Raw genomic sequence first — 15,463 nt, forward strand, 5'->3', positions numbered from 1 at the left:
AAATATGTTATTTGGTATAGGGCATTGATTTTTACCCCTTTAGATAAAATGAATACAAAAACAAAAATGTAAAAGGAGTTAAATCATCACAAGAGAAATAAATATCAAGTAAGAATAACCTATGAATGTGTTTCATGGGGAAAGGAGACATGAGGTGACTGGATATGTACCCACTAGCTAGCAGTGTATGACAAATGAAACATATTTAAGTAGCCTAATTTTCTTTCTGATTTAATAGGATCCAATAAATGGAAACTGTATGGCCAGAATAATGAAAAGAGCACAAAATTTATCTCATTTTGTTGCGTCCTCTCTGTGTTCTTTTGTCCTTTGATTGCACTGGTGGATAATATTATTTTGTTCCCAAGGAAATATGTCCCTTTGATTAGGTTGCAGATATTCTCTCATTTGTCACTGTTCTATCAAGCTATGCCATGTAACAGCAGGAACCCTTGATTATTTAATTGCTTGTAAGAACTCATTAAATCTTACTATCAATCATTGGACATATGGCAAATATCACCCAATGGCATGAGAGGCTTTAACAGTGATCTGTCACTGGGGCATACCCTTTCTTTAGTATCACAGGCCCTTTGTTTAGTTCTCAGATCATAATAATTTTTAATTAATATTGATTTGCAAAAGTGTTCTGCAGTAGCCTAAATCTGTGGTACAAGGATAACCTTCTAACAGAAACATTTATAATACCATATAAATAGCCAGAAAACCCATATAAGAAAGTTGAACCATTTTACAGTGTTTTGTAGATGGTATTAGTCTGATGATAATCAAGTTTATTCTTCAAAATGGTTATGGCTCATTAAGAGAAATATATCACGCAATAGGCATTGCATCAATGCCTTAATGAAAGTCTATGAAGTAGCTATGTTGATATGAAGGAAAACATTTTATCAAAATATGGAACACTAAAACTGTAGCCAGTAGAGGAAGCAACTTATACAGCTACTTATTTTGGCTATAACAAAGAGCAAGTCAAAGAATTAGGAAGAAATTGCGTCAAATACTGTTCAGTTTCTTCACAGATGCCAAAGTTTTAGTAATTATATATAGAGAGATAGATAGAATTTGAATCATGAAAAAAATCCTATCCTGGATTTACACGACCAAAATTTAGACTTCACTCCTTGTAATCAGACCTCTAATGGCAGTTAATTTTACCTAAAGAGACAGAAAATAAGCAATGCCCTAGGGACAAATAAAATTTCAGTAGTGAAATTTTACAGCCATTGTCAACTGAGTTACTTCATATTTACAACCATAAAAGTTAGAGTAACATTTGAACTTCTTTTTGTGATGACAACCGTTACTGACCTGAACCCAAAATCTTTTAGTATTCTTTCTTGTTTTTGTTTTGCTTTGTTGTTCTTTGTAGCATTTACTTGAAAATCACATTATTAGAAGATCAAAGGAAGGAAAAAACTCACCACAAACAAAAAGCAACAACAAAAACACAAACAAACAAAAACAGACAAACTCTTATTTGATCAATACATTCAACGAAGCACTTCCTTTCACCTTCCTTATTTTGGCTATGCTCTTACTTGGAAAGAAACCCATGAGATCTGAGCAATTACTTTGTAATAATTTTGTTTTTACTTTTTTTTTTTCTTTTTATTACTGAGTTTACAAAACATAAAGAAAAATAAAATAAAATAAATAGAAACACAGCAACTGGAATAATTCTCTGAGTTGAGCTTCTATTCGTGTATGCTGTATGTGAATTATACTCCTTATTTGATGTGTGGCTCTGTATCTTTTTAAGATGACATCTAAGTTTTGTCATAGCAACAATTTAGGTTTGGACATCAAAGGGTAAATTCTAAAATGTTATTTGAAGGTTCTTGGAATAAATTTTTGGATATGGATCACAGCTGGAGTCAATCTGGTTTGTGGTTTTCGTTCAGTGGGTGAACTCTATAAATGACTAAGTGGAGATTTGAGTCACCGTAAATAGTAAAAAGCTACAGACACTTTTCTTTAAAATAGAGTGGAAAGGAAGTTGTGAGAAGAAAAAAAGAGCAGCAGGACCTAATTACCTGAGATACGTATCTGTGTTTAGGCATGGAAATTATGAAAAAAAGAGACAGAAAAGGAAGAGAGACATTTTTGTTTTGTTAATATTTCAGGCTGCTTTTTCTTTCTTTGTGAACCACTGCCTCTGTATGTTGCTGTGTATCCATCTCTGTCATATTAATGGTGGTATTGTACCAGAAACACATAGGCCACTTGTTTTATGGCATGCTATAAAAAATTACCAGTTTCGTGTTTTCACGAGCACATGTTAAGATTCCCACGTTTTCATATAGTTATTTTGTTCTAAAATATACATTTATAATCTTAATTTCTTAATGTTTGACCTATTTTCAAAGCGGATTTACCAATGTTTAAATAAATGTATGCAGAATAGAATTATAGAATAACTTCATTCAGAAGGCACATTTAATATTATTTAGTTCCAAGCCTCCTGCCATGGGCAGGATTGCCAAACAATAAGTCAGGAACTAGATCAGGTTACACAGAATCTCATCCAACCTGGCATCCACAACTTCTCTGGGTAACCTGTTCCAATGCCTCACCACTTCCTGAGTAAAACATTTACCCCTAACATCTAACCTAAAACTCCCCTCTTTTAGTTTACAATCATTCCTCTTTGTCCTATCACTATTAGATTGTGTAAAAAGTCTTTCTACCTCCTGATTATAAGCTCTTTTTAAGCACTGGAAGTCTGCAGTGAGGTCTTTCCAAAGCCTTCTATTCTTCTCCAAGTTGAACAAGCACTGCTCTCTCAACTTTCTTCATATGACAGGTGCTCCAGACCTCTGATCATCTTCATGCCCCTCCTCTGGACCCACTCCAACATCTCAGTCTTTCTAAGTGCTGGGGTCCCCAGGCCTGGTTGCAGTACTCAGATGGGGCCTCACAAGGGCAGAGTAGAGAAGAACAATCACATTCCTCTCCTTGCTGATCATCTCTTGACGCAGCCCAGGATACTGTTGGCCTTCTGAGGTGCAAGAAAACACTACTGACTCATGTCCAACTTTTCATCCACCAGAATCCCCAAATCCTTGCCCTCAGTGAGTTCTCCCAATTTAGAAGTAACAGTATGGAGCAGGACCACGTCAAAGGCCTTGCACAAGTCTGGTTTGATGACATCATTTACCCTTCCTTTGTCCACTGATGCTGTCTCTCCATCGTAGAAGGCCACATAGAAGATCAGTCACGGACAATCAGCCCTCAGTGAAGCCATGCTGGCTATCTTGGATCATCTGCTCATCTCATGCCATGATTTATGATCTTCCCAGACACAGAGGTGAAGCTCACCAGCCTGTAATCCCCCAGCTCTTCCTCTCTCCCTTTCTTAAAAGTGAGAGCGATGTTTTCCTTTTTCCATTTACTGACAACTTAACCTGACAGCTTTGACTTTTCAAATATGGTGGAAAGCAGCTCAGCAACCATATCAGCCAGTTCCTTTGGGACCCTGGGATACATGTCACCCAGCCAGATAGATTTGTACAAATTCAGTCTCATGAGATTGTAGCAGACCTGCTCTTCTCTTAGAGTGGAAAGGATATTCATCCCCTGACTGTACTCTCCTCTCCGAGTACGGATTATTCAGGTGTGTTTTGTTCTGTAATAAATTAAACTCTGTTTCATTCCTATGCAGGGAAAATTGAGCCCCATAGCAAGGCAAAAATCCTTCATGACATATATGCAACAGTATCTAATATGCGCTTAACGACACGATAGTAGTCTAAAGGATGTAAAACAGTCATTTTCAGAGCAACTTTCTTGGAATACTCTGTTAGATGGTCTGAATGGTCTTCTTAGCAGTGCTATCTATGGAAACTATCCCAAGAAGCAAATCATAAACCATGGCTCAGGAAAATCTTTCAATGATAAATATCTTCACTTTACATAGTGTTTTGTTTTGTTTTGTTTTGTAGCTGACATACATACTTTGATACAACAATACAGACACATTAATTGCAAATTTAAATGGCTTTATAAGCATTCAGTCCATAATTTTCATCCTGATTCTTCCCAGATAGCTTTTGAGTGTACAGTGTCAAGCAAATTCAGGTCTTCTGTTTTACATTCATACTAAGGCTATTTGTTTTTTTAATTTTTCAGAATTCAGAGAGACTAAGAATTTCCATTTTGTCCCATAAGCCTGTACCTTTATATTAGTGCTACAATTTTTGCAGGGTTTTTCAATTGACAGTACATTCTGAGTATCAAAGAAGGGCTAATAAAGTACTGTTTGGTATCATAGCATTATCATAAATACTATTAAGATTGAGGGTTTTTTTTTAATTTAAACCAACCAACCAACCAAAAACCGAACACAACAACTCTCAGATTTTGCATTATCATCTCAAAATACTCGTTTCCTATGTCCCAGCACAATTGCTTCATTATTGTCTAGAAATTGGCCAAACTTTTTTCCTTTTCTGTAAAACAGAGGAATAGATCTTTGCCAAGTAATTTGAGATTATGCAGAGTATTTCCTTAGCAAATCAGAGCAACTGGAAAAAATATTACTTCCCTGAAAAAAAATATCTTAACCGAACATTACAGTAACTTCCTTACTTCCAAGATACACTTGAACCAAACACATCAGCTTGGGAGTAATGAATGATGCCTTAGGGTAATAGAGTTATATGCGTCCATAGTGATATTTTGGTGGAAGCATACCGAAGACACTGTGGGATTATGCCACAAAGTACAGAAAGTCTTCCAGGAAGCAAATGAATAAGCTTTGCTATGTGAGTGTAGAATAAAACCCATTAAAACCCATTAAAAGAACCCAAACTGTAGAAAAAAAAGGTAGAGGAGGATTGATTTGTTATAGCTGTAAAGGCAATACAATGTCCATTTATTAATTAAAAGTACATTTTATGTATTGTGATGTGATAAATAGTTTGACTGTTTAGGTTAATTCCTTCAGAAATGTGCCGAAGGCTATTAACACTGATAAATTATGCACTACTACTTTTTACATTTCTGATAGGCAGTCTTCACAAATATGCTCTATTTTATTTTCAGTTTTAAAGAGCAGTTTTGTCTAATCATATTTGACATTTGACTATTGCCACTAAAAGCTTCTTAGCCAGAGGAAAAAAAAAAAAAAAAAAAGCCCTGAGCTTTCACAGTTTTAACTCTGCTCTTTTTCCTTATTTTCCTGTCAAATATATATACATATGAAATACAGTTTCCTGTTTTGAAGGATTCCACTAAAAAGAAATAATGTATTGTTAACTTTGTACTCCCTTGAATTGATACTCCTTTAACTTGAGGATCACAAATCAAGTGACTCCTGCATAGAATAAATGTTTAAATTATGATAATAATATTTTTAGATATAAAGAAATAGAATACTGAAGGTATACATGCATGAATAAATCTATGTATTCCCACATCAAAGTCCCAGGAAAAATATATCCATCTCCTTTTCTTCTTATAGGGTATTAAGTCAATCAGCTATAGGTGAAAAATAAATCATTTTCAGAGAAATTCTGTTTCTTTGAATATATAATGTCTTAGGTCAAATATCTATATTTTTACATGCATATGTATAAATTCAGTGTCTGCATTCTGATATAGACATATCTATATATATTCTGTGTATTCTGATACTTAGTACTGAGTCTATTTCTGAATAAACAGATATCTATTTAATACTTATCTAAACAAAGTCAATATATCTGTATTTTCTATAAATTTGAATGCTTGATCACAGGCAACCTTCAGTGTGCACATATGGGTGTGTTAGTGCGTGTGTGTTCCAAAAAATAGCTTTTTATTGTCACATTCTGATGGTGGTGATGCAGGGATACTTTTCTCTCTCCATAATTTCTAGAGGCATTTAAAGGGTTTGTTGTTTCAAATCAAACAGCTATTCATAATAACTTCCAATAAAATGCAATCCATCACAATTCTTCATGAGCAGAAGCTTTCAGCTTGTGCATATTTTGTCAGGAAGGCAATTTAAAGCTTATAAACACAAATCATATCTTTGGGTTTTAACCACAAAACATTTACGAAGTACTGACTTACCACCTACAGTGTCTCAATATACAGCAAGAAAGAGAGCATTCCACCTGAAATAGCAGGAAGGAACATGAAGGAAGGACTTTGAGACAGTGTGTGGGGTTTTGTTTAAGACCGAAGCGTATAAGGCATCAATTTATGGATAATAAATACACAGATATAATTCCTGAATCACAATCATGAAGATAAAGAGAAAAAGACGTTTGTTTCCTCACATTTATATCACAGTGTTTATTGGATATAGTAATTAAAAAAATCATTTTGGTGACAGACATACCTGAAATATGGAAGAAGATTTTATTTACCCCCTTTTATGTATGCATTCTATTATGGTGCTTGTGAACTATTAACTACACTGACTAGAACCACAATTGCTATAATATCATAGTATCTCTGCTCAGTTGATAGTTTGGTTTAGTCTGTTAAAAAGAACAAAACAAAACAAAACAAAACAAAAAAAACTTAACACGTTAAATGAATGACTCTTAGCAAGAACATAAATAAATATTTACGCCTATTTACCAGGAGAAAATTGGAACACAGAGATATTCTACTGGTTACAAATATTACAAGCAGTTTAAGTGACAATCTACTCAAGATAGTTTGAATCAACTCTCTCAGTGGAGTGGCCCACCTTGATGTGAAAAGATTGCTCTTTTATTTATTTATTTTGCAACTCTTCTCTTAATATTTCCTATTTTGGGAATCTTGAAATAATGGCAAAGATTCATCTTTCCAGGGAACTAGTATTCACAAATTCATTAATCATTGTACAATCTTAACTGAAAGGAACCCCTGTAGGATGTCTGATCAAACCACCTGTTTGAAACAGGGCCAACCTAAAAGTTGTATCAGGTTAGTCAGGGCATTATCTGAGTTCTGATGGTATGGTGAAAAGTCCACGACATGTCTTGGCAGCCTCTCCATTCTGCCCATTAGCTATTCTCATTGTGAAATCTTTTCCCTCTGTAAGTAATTTCCATTGCTGCCGCTTGTGATCACCGCCACTTGTTATTTCATTGTTCATCTCATCAGAGAAGAGACTGCCTCTATTTCTTCATAATCATTCAATATGCAAGAAAGCAAATACCTTCTTTTCCCTCAAAAAAGAAATAGGAAAAGTAGGGTAACAGGAGATTATTTGAGATATAGTTAGTTATATTTCTGGAGAAAGAATGTATTCAGTGTCCTCTTCACATGAAACTACAGTCTGACAATTACTAAATACCTTCCATTTCCCATTAAGATTAAAGGAAATTTCAGCTTTCAAACTGGTGTTAAAACAAACAAACAAACAGAAAAATGATTAGTAACAGAAAACTCAAGTGTCTACGTAACAGAAAAGTAGATAGTCATTGTAATCTATAGTGAAGTATTCATTAAAAATGGCATTGTTTGGTTTTAAAAAAAAAAAAAAAAAAAAAAAAAAAGAAAATCCGAGTCAGCAAGTTGATTTCAAAATGACAGATTTAGTATCTCGCACAGAACTGGCTCTTTCCCACTTGTCATTCTCCTTTTTTTTTTTTTTTTTTTTTTTCCCTGCCTGTTTTTGCTCCATGTGCCTTTTGACTTTTCTAAATGACTGCATTTTTGCTCCATGTGCCTTTTGACTTTTCTAAATGACTGCATATTGATTCTGGAATTGTCAGCTGTTACTAGTTTCTTTGCACAATTGAATCAAGATCCCAAATGAATATTTTGTGTTATGAAATGTTTTCCAAAGTATTAAGCAGCCAACCAAAAATGAAAAGGAATGGCTATTCTAAAATCTTGTCCTCATTTAATTCTAGCAAATTATTTTAGAAGTTCTATTAAAAAAAAAATGGAGCTTGATGCCAGCTGGAGTGTTTTTAAAACACATATAACTCTAACCTTTCTTAATCAAATCTACGAATGTTTGTGGCTCCAATTCAATTCATGGTGATCCTGCCATGGATATGCAGGAGGATAATGTTTGAAATAATAATAATTCTTTCCTCTTTCAGAGAACCAAGAATTGGAAAGAAGAGTTCAGAGTATGTCAGGAAAAGAGAGAAGGCCTGAATTCATTCAGTTGTGGGTTTTTTGGTTGTTTTGTTTTTCTAAAGTGGAAACACATAGAGAATAACTATATACACAGTGGAAGTTGTGAACTATCATAGATAGGCTGATAAATAAAGAAAAGAAAGTAGTCAGATAAAACAGAGTTACTTACATGTTGTAGAACGTAGCTGCACAGGGAAAAGACAGTGACTCGTTGCCATGAGAGCATGCATAAGGATAGCTGGTACCCTGGAGACAGCAACTGGGAAACAAAAACAACAAAAAAAGAGGGATAAATGTCGTTGTAAATGGAACATACTCTCTGATATTTCAAGAAGCTTGATTTGTCTTATTCTCAGTTTATGTAATCAGATATGTAAGGCGAATTTGTAAAATTCTGCAGAAAGAAAATATTAAGAAACAGTTACAGAAATAGTTGTGTTTTTTTTTTTCTGACCAGTTCAGAATTCAAAGCTCTCTCTTCCCTTTGCACTCTTTTAAAAATATACATATCTCACAAGATGCAAAGTGAATATCTGCACTTGGTACCTGGTATTTTGTGGATCACTAAGGAAACAATAGATGTGTTTATCCATGGGAACAGAAGATTCACAATTTCTTGCCCTAATAAGCCATAGACTGGCTCATAGGAATGCAGTAACAATTCTAATACTACTAGGGTTTAATTTAGGAACAAGTACTATATCTAAAAACTTTGCTCAATACTATTTACTGATAGTTTTCAGTAAAATATAGCAGAAAAAAGTCAAGTCATATCCATGGACATAACAATGGTTCAAAAGGAAAAAAATATGTTTTGGGTTTCAGCATGTTTTTGTTTTTTTTTTTTTAAGTTTTAATGTAAGTTACTTCTTACTATGTTGTCATTTCCCCTCATCTCAAATAGCAGGCATTAAAAAATATATATCAGATAAGGAATAGACCCACAAAAGGTATAGATTATTATATTTGGTAGCTTAGTTAAACACCAAACTTTGGGTCTTCTGACCCAAAATTTAACTGCAAGATCTTTTTCTCCTTTTCCCCACAAGATGGTCTTGCACTCATGAAATATTCCTGTATCACCTTATGGCATGATCTAGATCTTCAAAATCTGTGAGCAAACTCCGCCAGTTTGTAACCTTTTCTAAAAGAGTAAATAAATAAACGCAAGCAGGACTTTGTAGTGAAGCTAAAAAATAGAACTGTCTGTTATATGCAAAGCACATCTTTAACGATGATTAAAAAGGAGCTAAACATCTCAATGGGAATTCTTAAAACACTTATCTCTTAGGCTCTTATTTAGTTTTGCAAGTCTTTGTTGTTTAACAAGCTAGAGAAATGGGTCATCTAATGTTATATTAATCAGCAAATTAATATTTTAATTTGATTTTCTTTATAGTTGAGATGCTTGCGGCATCTTCAGTGTTTTCTCTCCCTACATGCTGATGTTAAGCACTATCATTATCATAATGTACCTTGGGGTTGTGAGATAACAGGGTCCAGTGATAGCTCTATTCTTAGGAGAGTGGGAGGTTTATGATGACACTTATACATTTTAAATTACATATGGAGGCTCTCATGTAATGAAATGTCTTACAGCTGAGTCACAGGCTTTTCTACATTTCACTTTTCAGTTCGTATACTGAAAATCACAGTTTTAAGGTCCAAGAAGGAGATACATTTTGTCAATCTTTTGATAAGATCTTTATATCATATTGAATACCTCCCTCATTCATTTATTTTTTTAATGAATAGTTGTATTTTGAAGACTTTTGATAAATTACAAGAGATGGCTGTGATCAGATGAAAGAGATAGAAAAAAAAAATTAATCCATTGTTTCAGATGTATGTTCTAGTTTAATATATTTTTTCAAAAATCAGTAAAGCAAATACAGAAGAGATAAAAACTTTTATTTTGGACTGTGAGCTCTAGTTACTTTTTGAGTTCTGCTTGGAAAAAATCAGAATTTGTGATTAGATTGGACCAGATTGTCTCTGGCCCTTCTGCATCTATACCGCAGATGACAGTGAAAGCTTTTTCCTATTTGCTGTCTTACGTATGACCTTGTAACATGTCAGAATAGTGCTGACGGAAATGGTCCACAGGTCACTCTTAGGTGAGTACAAAGGAAGAAACAGTCTTTGTTCCTTTTACCTCCTTAGACAGTCACAATCTGACCTTCTCGCCTCTTCCTTTCCTTCTAGACTTCATAATTGAGGATATTTACTGCATGAAAGATCGCATGCCCAGTACAGGCCCCCTCCCTGTGTTACAAATACACAAATCACACATTCCAGTGCATGTTCGCTTTGGTCCAATGGTAAGTTGTATGTCTGAGAGAGAAAAAATAAATGCCTGGTGATGCTCTCACCTATCAAGGTCAAAGAAAATCACTTCTCATATTATAGTCATTTTACTGGCCATACTTCAGCACATCCACCGCAAGCAGATATGACTGTAAAGTAGACAACTCTTTATAATTTCTTGAGTTTCATTTTCTTGGTAATGCAGTCATTCACAGAAATACATTCAAATTCAGGTTCTACTTATGTTCACAATTATCAGTTACAAAACAGGACCAATGGAAGTGAAAGCGTAGTGACACTTCCTTATATCCTTCTCTCTTCCTCCCTCTTTCTTTTTAAAAATAACTCAAGGCTTGGAATGTGAGATGACATTTTAAACATTGCACAGTGGTGGATATGGGCTTGGGGACCCAGTCATAGCTCTGAATATCTCACCATACTTAGCTGCAGTTGTAAGATTTTTTCCCATTTCAGGGTACTATACCAACATTCCTGGAGATAAGTGAGCCTGGTTTCAACCAGCCTGAAATGAATGTTTCAGAGACCAGAAATTATGTATGGGCCATTGGCTGGATGATTCTTATCAAAATATTGTGAAGTTAAAATTAATTCAAGAATCTAAATGAATGTACTTGTACAACAACAGTTTATATGTGATCAGATATGACATTTATGAAAAAAATAGTGATGATACAATGAAACCTTTTTCACACTGCTTTTGACTGGTACTGATTTTCTCTGAGGAAAGTACTATTTCACATTTTTTTCTTTTTAACAAAAGCTTGTAAATAGGATAAAAAAGCCATCAGTAGGTTTTAACAAGGATGAAGTTCTGAGCCAAATCCAATATCAAAATGCTTTTGAATTCAAGAGTAGGTTTTACTCTTGCTTTAGCACAGTAAACTTTTAAACAAGGTGTTTGGCTTCACTGTGAACATTTCTTGCGTCTCCATGATAAGGTCAGTATTTACTAATATCAACAGAACTTGCTTCTGCTGCCAGTTACACATCAATGAAATTTGTAGGGACAGGTTTGATTTCCTATACGTTCTTTAAGCCCCTCCACAGCAAATAACATGTTTCTTCAGAGGCAGTCTGACCAGCATACAGAACTTCTGAAGGAGATACAGACTGGAAGGAGAGGTCCTTGAGAGCAGCCCTGTGGAGAAGGACCTGGGGGTCTTGGTAGACGAAAAACTTAACATGAGCCAGCAGTGTGCCCTTGCAGCTCGGAAGGCAAATGGGATCCTGGGCTCCATCAGAAGAAGGGTGGCCAGCAGGGACAGAGAGGTGATTGTCCCCCTCTACTCTGCTCTTGTGAGGCCCCATCTGGAATACTGCGTCCAGGTCTGGAGCCCCCAGTACAAGAAAGACAGGGAGCTGTTGGAGAGGGTCCAGAGGAGGGCCACGAAGATGATCAGGGGACTGGAGCACCTCCCCTATGAGGACAGGCTGAAAGAGCTGGGCTTGTTCAGCCTGGAGAAAAGAAGGCTGCGGGGTGACCTCATTGCAGCCTTTCAGTACCTAAAGGGAGCCTACAAACAGGAGGGGAATCAACTCTTTGAAAGGGTAGATAACTGCAGGACGAGGGGAAATGGTTTTAAGTTGAGGGAGGGGAGATTTAGGTTGGACGTCAGGGGGAAATTCTTTACGGAGAGAGTGGTGAGGTACTGGAACAGGCTGCCCAGGGAGGTTGTGGATGCCCCGTCCCTGGAGGTGTTCAAGGCCAGATTGGATGGGGCCCTGGGCAGTCTGGTCTAGCATTAGGTAGAATGGTTGGTGGCCCTGCGTGTGGCAGGGGGGTTGGAGATTCATGATCCTTGAGGTCCCTTCCAACCCTGGCAATTCTGTGATTCTGTGATTCTGAGATGCCAGTGGATTATTTGAGCAGAGATAGAAGATGTCATAAAATTATAGGTGCTCCAGAAGTGAATATATGCAAAAATTAATGAAATAGTTTGCTTAAGGAAAAGCAAATAACCTAAGGAGCCTGGCTACACTCCCATTTCTACAGTGAATACAAAAGCAAGTTAAGAAGATGCTTGCTTTAGCCACTTAAAATATAGATTGGAATTCCAATTTTTCTGTCGCAGAAGCACAGCAACATTTTTTTTCTCTATTGATTATCATTAGATTTCAGTTGAAACAGTCCTGACTAAGATCAAAATATCTTTGAAAAGCTGACTTTAAACCTAATGAAGTACCAGCACTATTGCACTGTGCTATCATATAAGTATTTTTGGAAAATGAAAGTAAATCAATAATAATATAAACCAGAATTTGATTGATTTTGCCATTAAATTATGTAATGGTGAAAAGCCCATATCTAATGATTTTTGTTAAAGTCTATAAGTAACATAATAATTAAACTGGATTCATGAAAATGTCTGAAGACATTTGTAAGACTTACTCAGGTCAACCAATTTTTAAAAGTAAAAGTTATGCCATTAATAAATTGGAGAAGGAACATAGTCATTAAGCAGTAGGGATGAAAGTTACGTGAAAGGATGATTATGAGAAATTCAGAAGAAAAAAAAAAAAAAAGAATTTGCAGTCTCCATCATTCTCTGTCTCTCACAGTCTAATAAGTTAACTTATACTGACTGGCAAGAGAGGCGATAAAAACTGATAATTCTTTAAATGACACTAATTCCAGGATGTATGCAAAGCCTCACCAATGCCTTAGCATCTATCAAGGACATATTAAATAACTCAAGATAGTGGATTAATATTGTGTAACTGTCTTCAGAAATTCTAAACCATCTATTCCAACATCCTTACTAGCATTGATTATGAACCATTGAATCAGTACTTTATGTTCATTTCCTTTCATTTGCTTTATTTTACACCAGGGAGTATTTGCATTTGTACTGCATTCCTGCTTCAAGTCAAGCACACTTTAAAATTCATACCTGCCTTAATGCAATAGAAACTTTGCCAGCTTATTTTTATCTTTCACAACTATGCCTACCCCATCTAAATAATAAAAATGCCTGTGATTTGATAACAAAAATTATAAATGACAGAATCACAGAATCACAGAATCACAGAATGCCCTGTGTTGGAAGGGACCTCAAGGATCATGAATCTCCAACTTCCTGCCACATATTAGTAGGTAACTGGGAGCTAATTTCAAAATTATCAGTTTATATATACAAATAATGTTCTAGTAATGCCTTCCAAAATAAAGTTAACGAAAGCAGCACCAACAAAGTAAGGAGTAAGGAGTTAGAAAGCACAATACAGAAAGCAGTAAATCATTTTGAAAAAGAATCAAAATCACTATACAAAAGTGAAAACCACTAAGTCAATCCTTATTGTCAAGCCTAATGTGATCCGAGGTACTGTAGTGAGTGAACAGGAAGGAAGTGTCTACACCACATGTTGAATTAAAGGGAATCAACCAGCCATTTACTTTCATTTATTTAGTAACCTTCATGATGAGATCATCAAATATATCATCTCCTCAGGAGTCATAGAAGACTACTGTCTCTTTTTTCTAACCCACCCTTTCCAGTCTGATTTTACTGTCAGACTGTTCAATCTGTTAGCATGGGTTTGGGTTTGCTTGCCTGTTTTTCAGGTGGAAGGATGTTTCTAGTCTTTACAAAGTAGAAAAATATGTATACAGATAACATTCTAGCAGATTAATATTAAGTGACTGTGAAGAATACACTTTCTGGATGCCTGAATATTACAGCAACATGCTTATAAAGTGTAAAGCTATTGTTGGTTAACTACATTAACTGAGGCCAATAAGAAATTATTTTACTGCAGAGAGTAAATAAAAAGAAGTTTCCTGGTCTGCAAAAACAAAATGAAACACAAATAAAAAAATCAGTGTTAGGCATCCCCTTGGTATGCAAGTCTTCTGCTGTTGAAGTAATTTTCTGCCTATGATGGGTCAGACAATCTGCATTCATCTTTCTTCTTTCTCGTTCCACAGAAGAAACCTAAGGCAACAGCCTTGGGGGCAGATTGATATTCTGTACTTACCTAAAAGTAAGTGATCTGAATCATAATGGGTAAAAAGACTTCTGTTCCCTAGGCTCGTTATTGTAACCAAAAATCACTGGGACACAAGCATCTAAAGGACTCAGTGGGTATCTGCAGTCCAAGATGAATGATCTGTCCTACCTATCATTGATTTACTAAAAGTTACTCAAAGCTTGTAAGAACATCCACAAATATTTTCTTTTGTCACTTCAGTCCCCTTAATACTCTTCACTGTCTAGACAACACTTCTTATTGTGGTTTTGTAGTGAATCATATTCACTCACCAGGTGTTTAAGCATGTATTGGAAGCAACACATTAAATACTTTATCTTTACAGTTTCCTTCATCTTCTTCAAATCTACAGGAGTTTTTATGCATTCAAAAACCTGGTTATTTTTCTCAGCTATGGAACTCAGTCCGACTGCAGATACTACCACGCTTTGCAAATCTTATCTCAATATTATCAGAACACTGTGGCAAGCATTGAGAGAGTTTCCTTTCTTGGTTGTGTACACATAGTAAGACTCAATTTACACTTCATATTATCTTTAGTACTTGCACTCCTACATAGTTTAAGATGATATATTAATTGAAATATGAAAGAGATTGAAGAGATATTACATTAAAGGATTTACTTATTTATTTAGGAACTGTGCTTAAATTATCTTCTCATAGGAGTAAACTGGTGGTATGAGTAAACTGGTGGTATGAGTTCTATTCCTTAAGTGTTTTCATGAAAGAAGCAACAAAACCTCAACTTTAAAATTCAATAAAGGCAAAAATTAAACAAAAGAAAAGTTAGAAATGCATCATGGTTTTGTAACCCAGATTATTCCACTATGGAAGAAAGCCACAGCTTAAGTTCTTCATTTCTTCTTTGGAATAATTTCAGGGGCTTATTTCCGGTCTGAAATAGCTTCTTATGCAATTCTTTGTAGTTTTAACTTGGTAGTGGTGCTGACTATGTGTAACTGAACAGAGTTGTTTTTCTTAAAAAAAAAAAAAAACTTCATAGAATTTTCAATTTTTTGATCAAACAAGGCCAAATTATTTTTATTTTTTA

This window comes from Phasianus colchicus, chromosome 6 (assembly GCF_987193195.1).
Source record: "Phasianus colchicus chromosome 6, bPhaCol1.hap1.1, whole genome shotgun sequence".
NCBI classification, from domain to species: Eukaryota; Metazoa; Chordata; class Aves; order Galliformes; family Phasianidae; genus Phasianus; species Phasianus colchicus.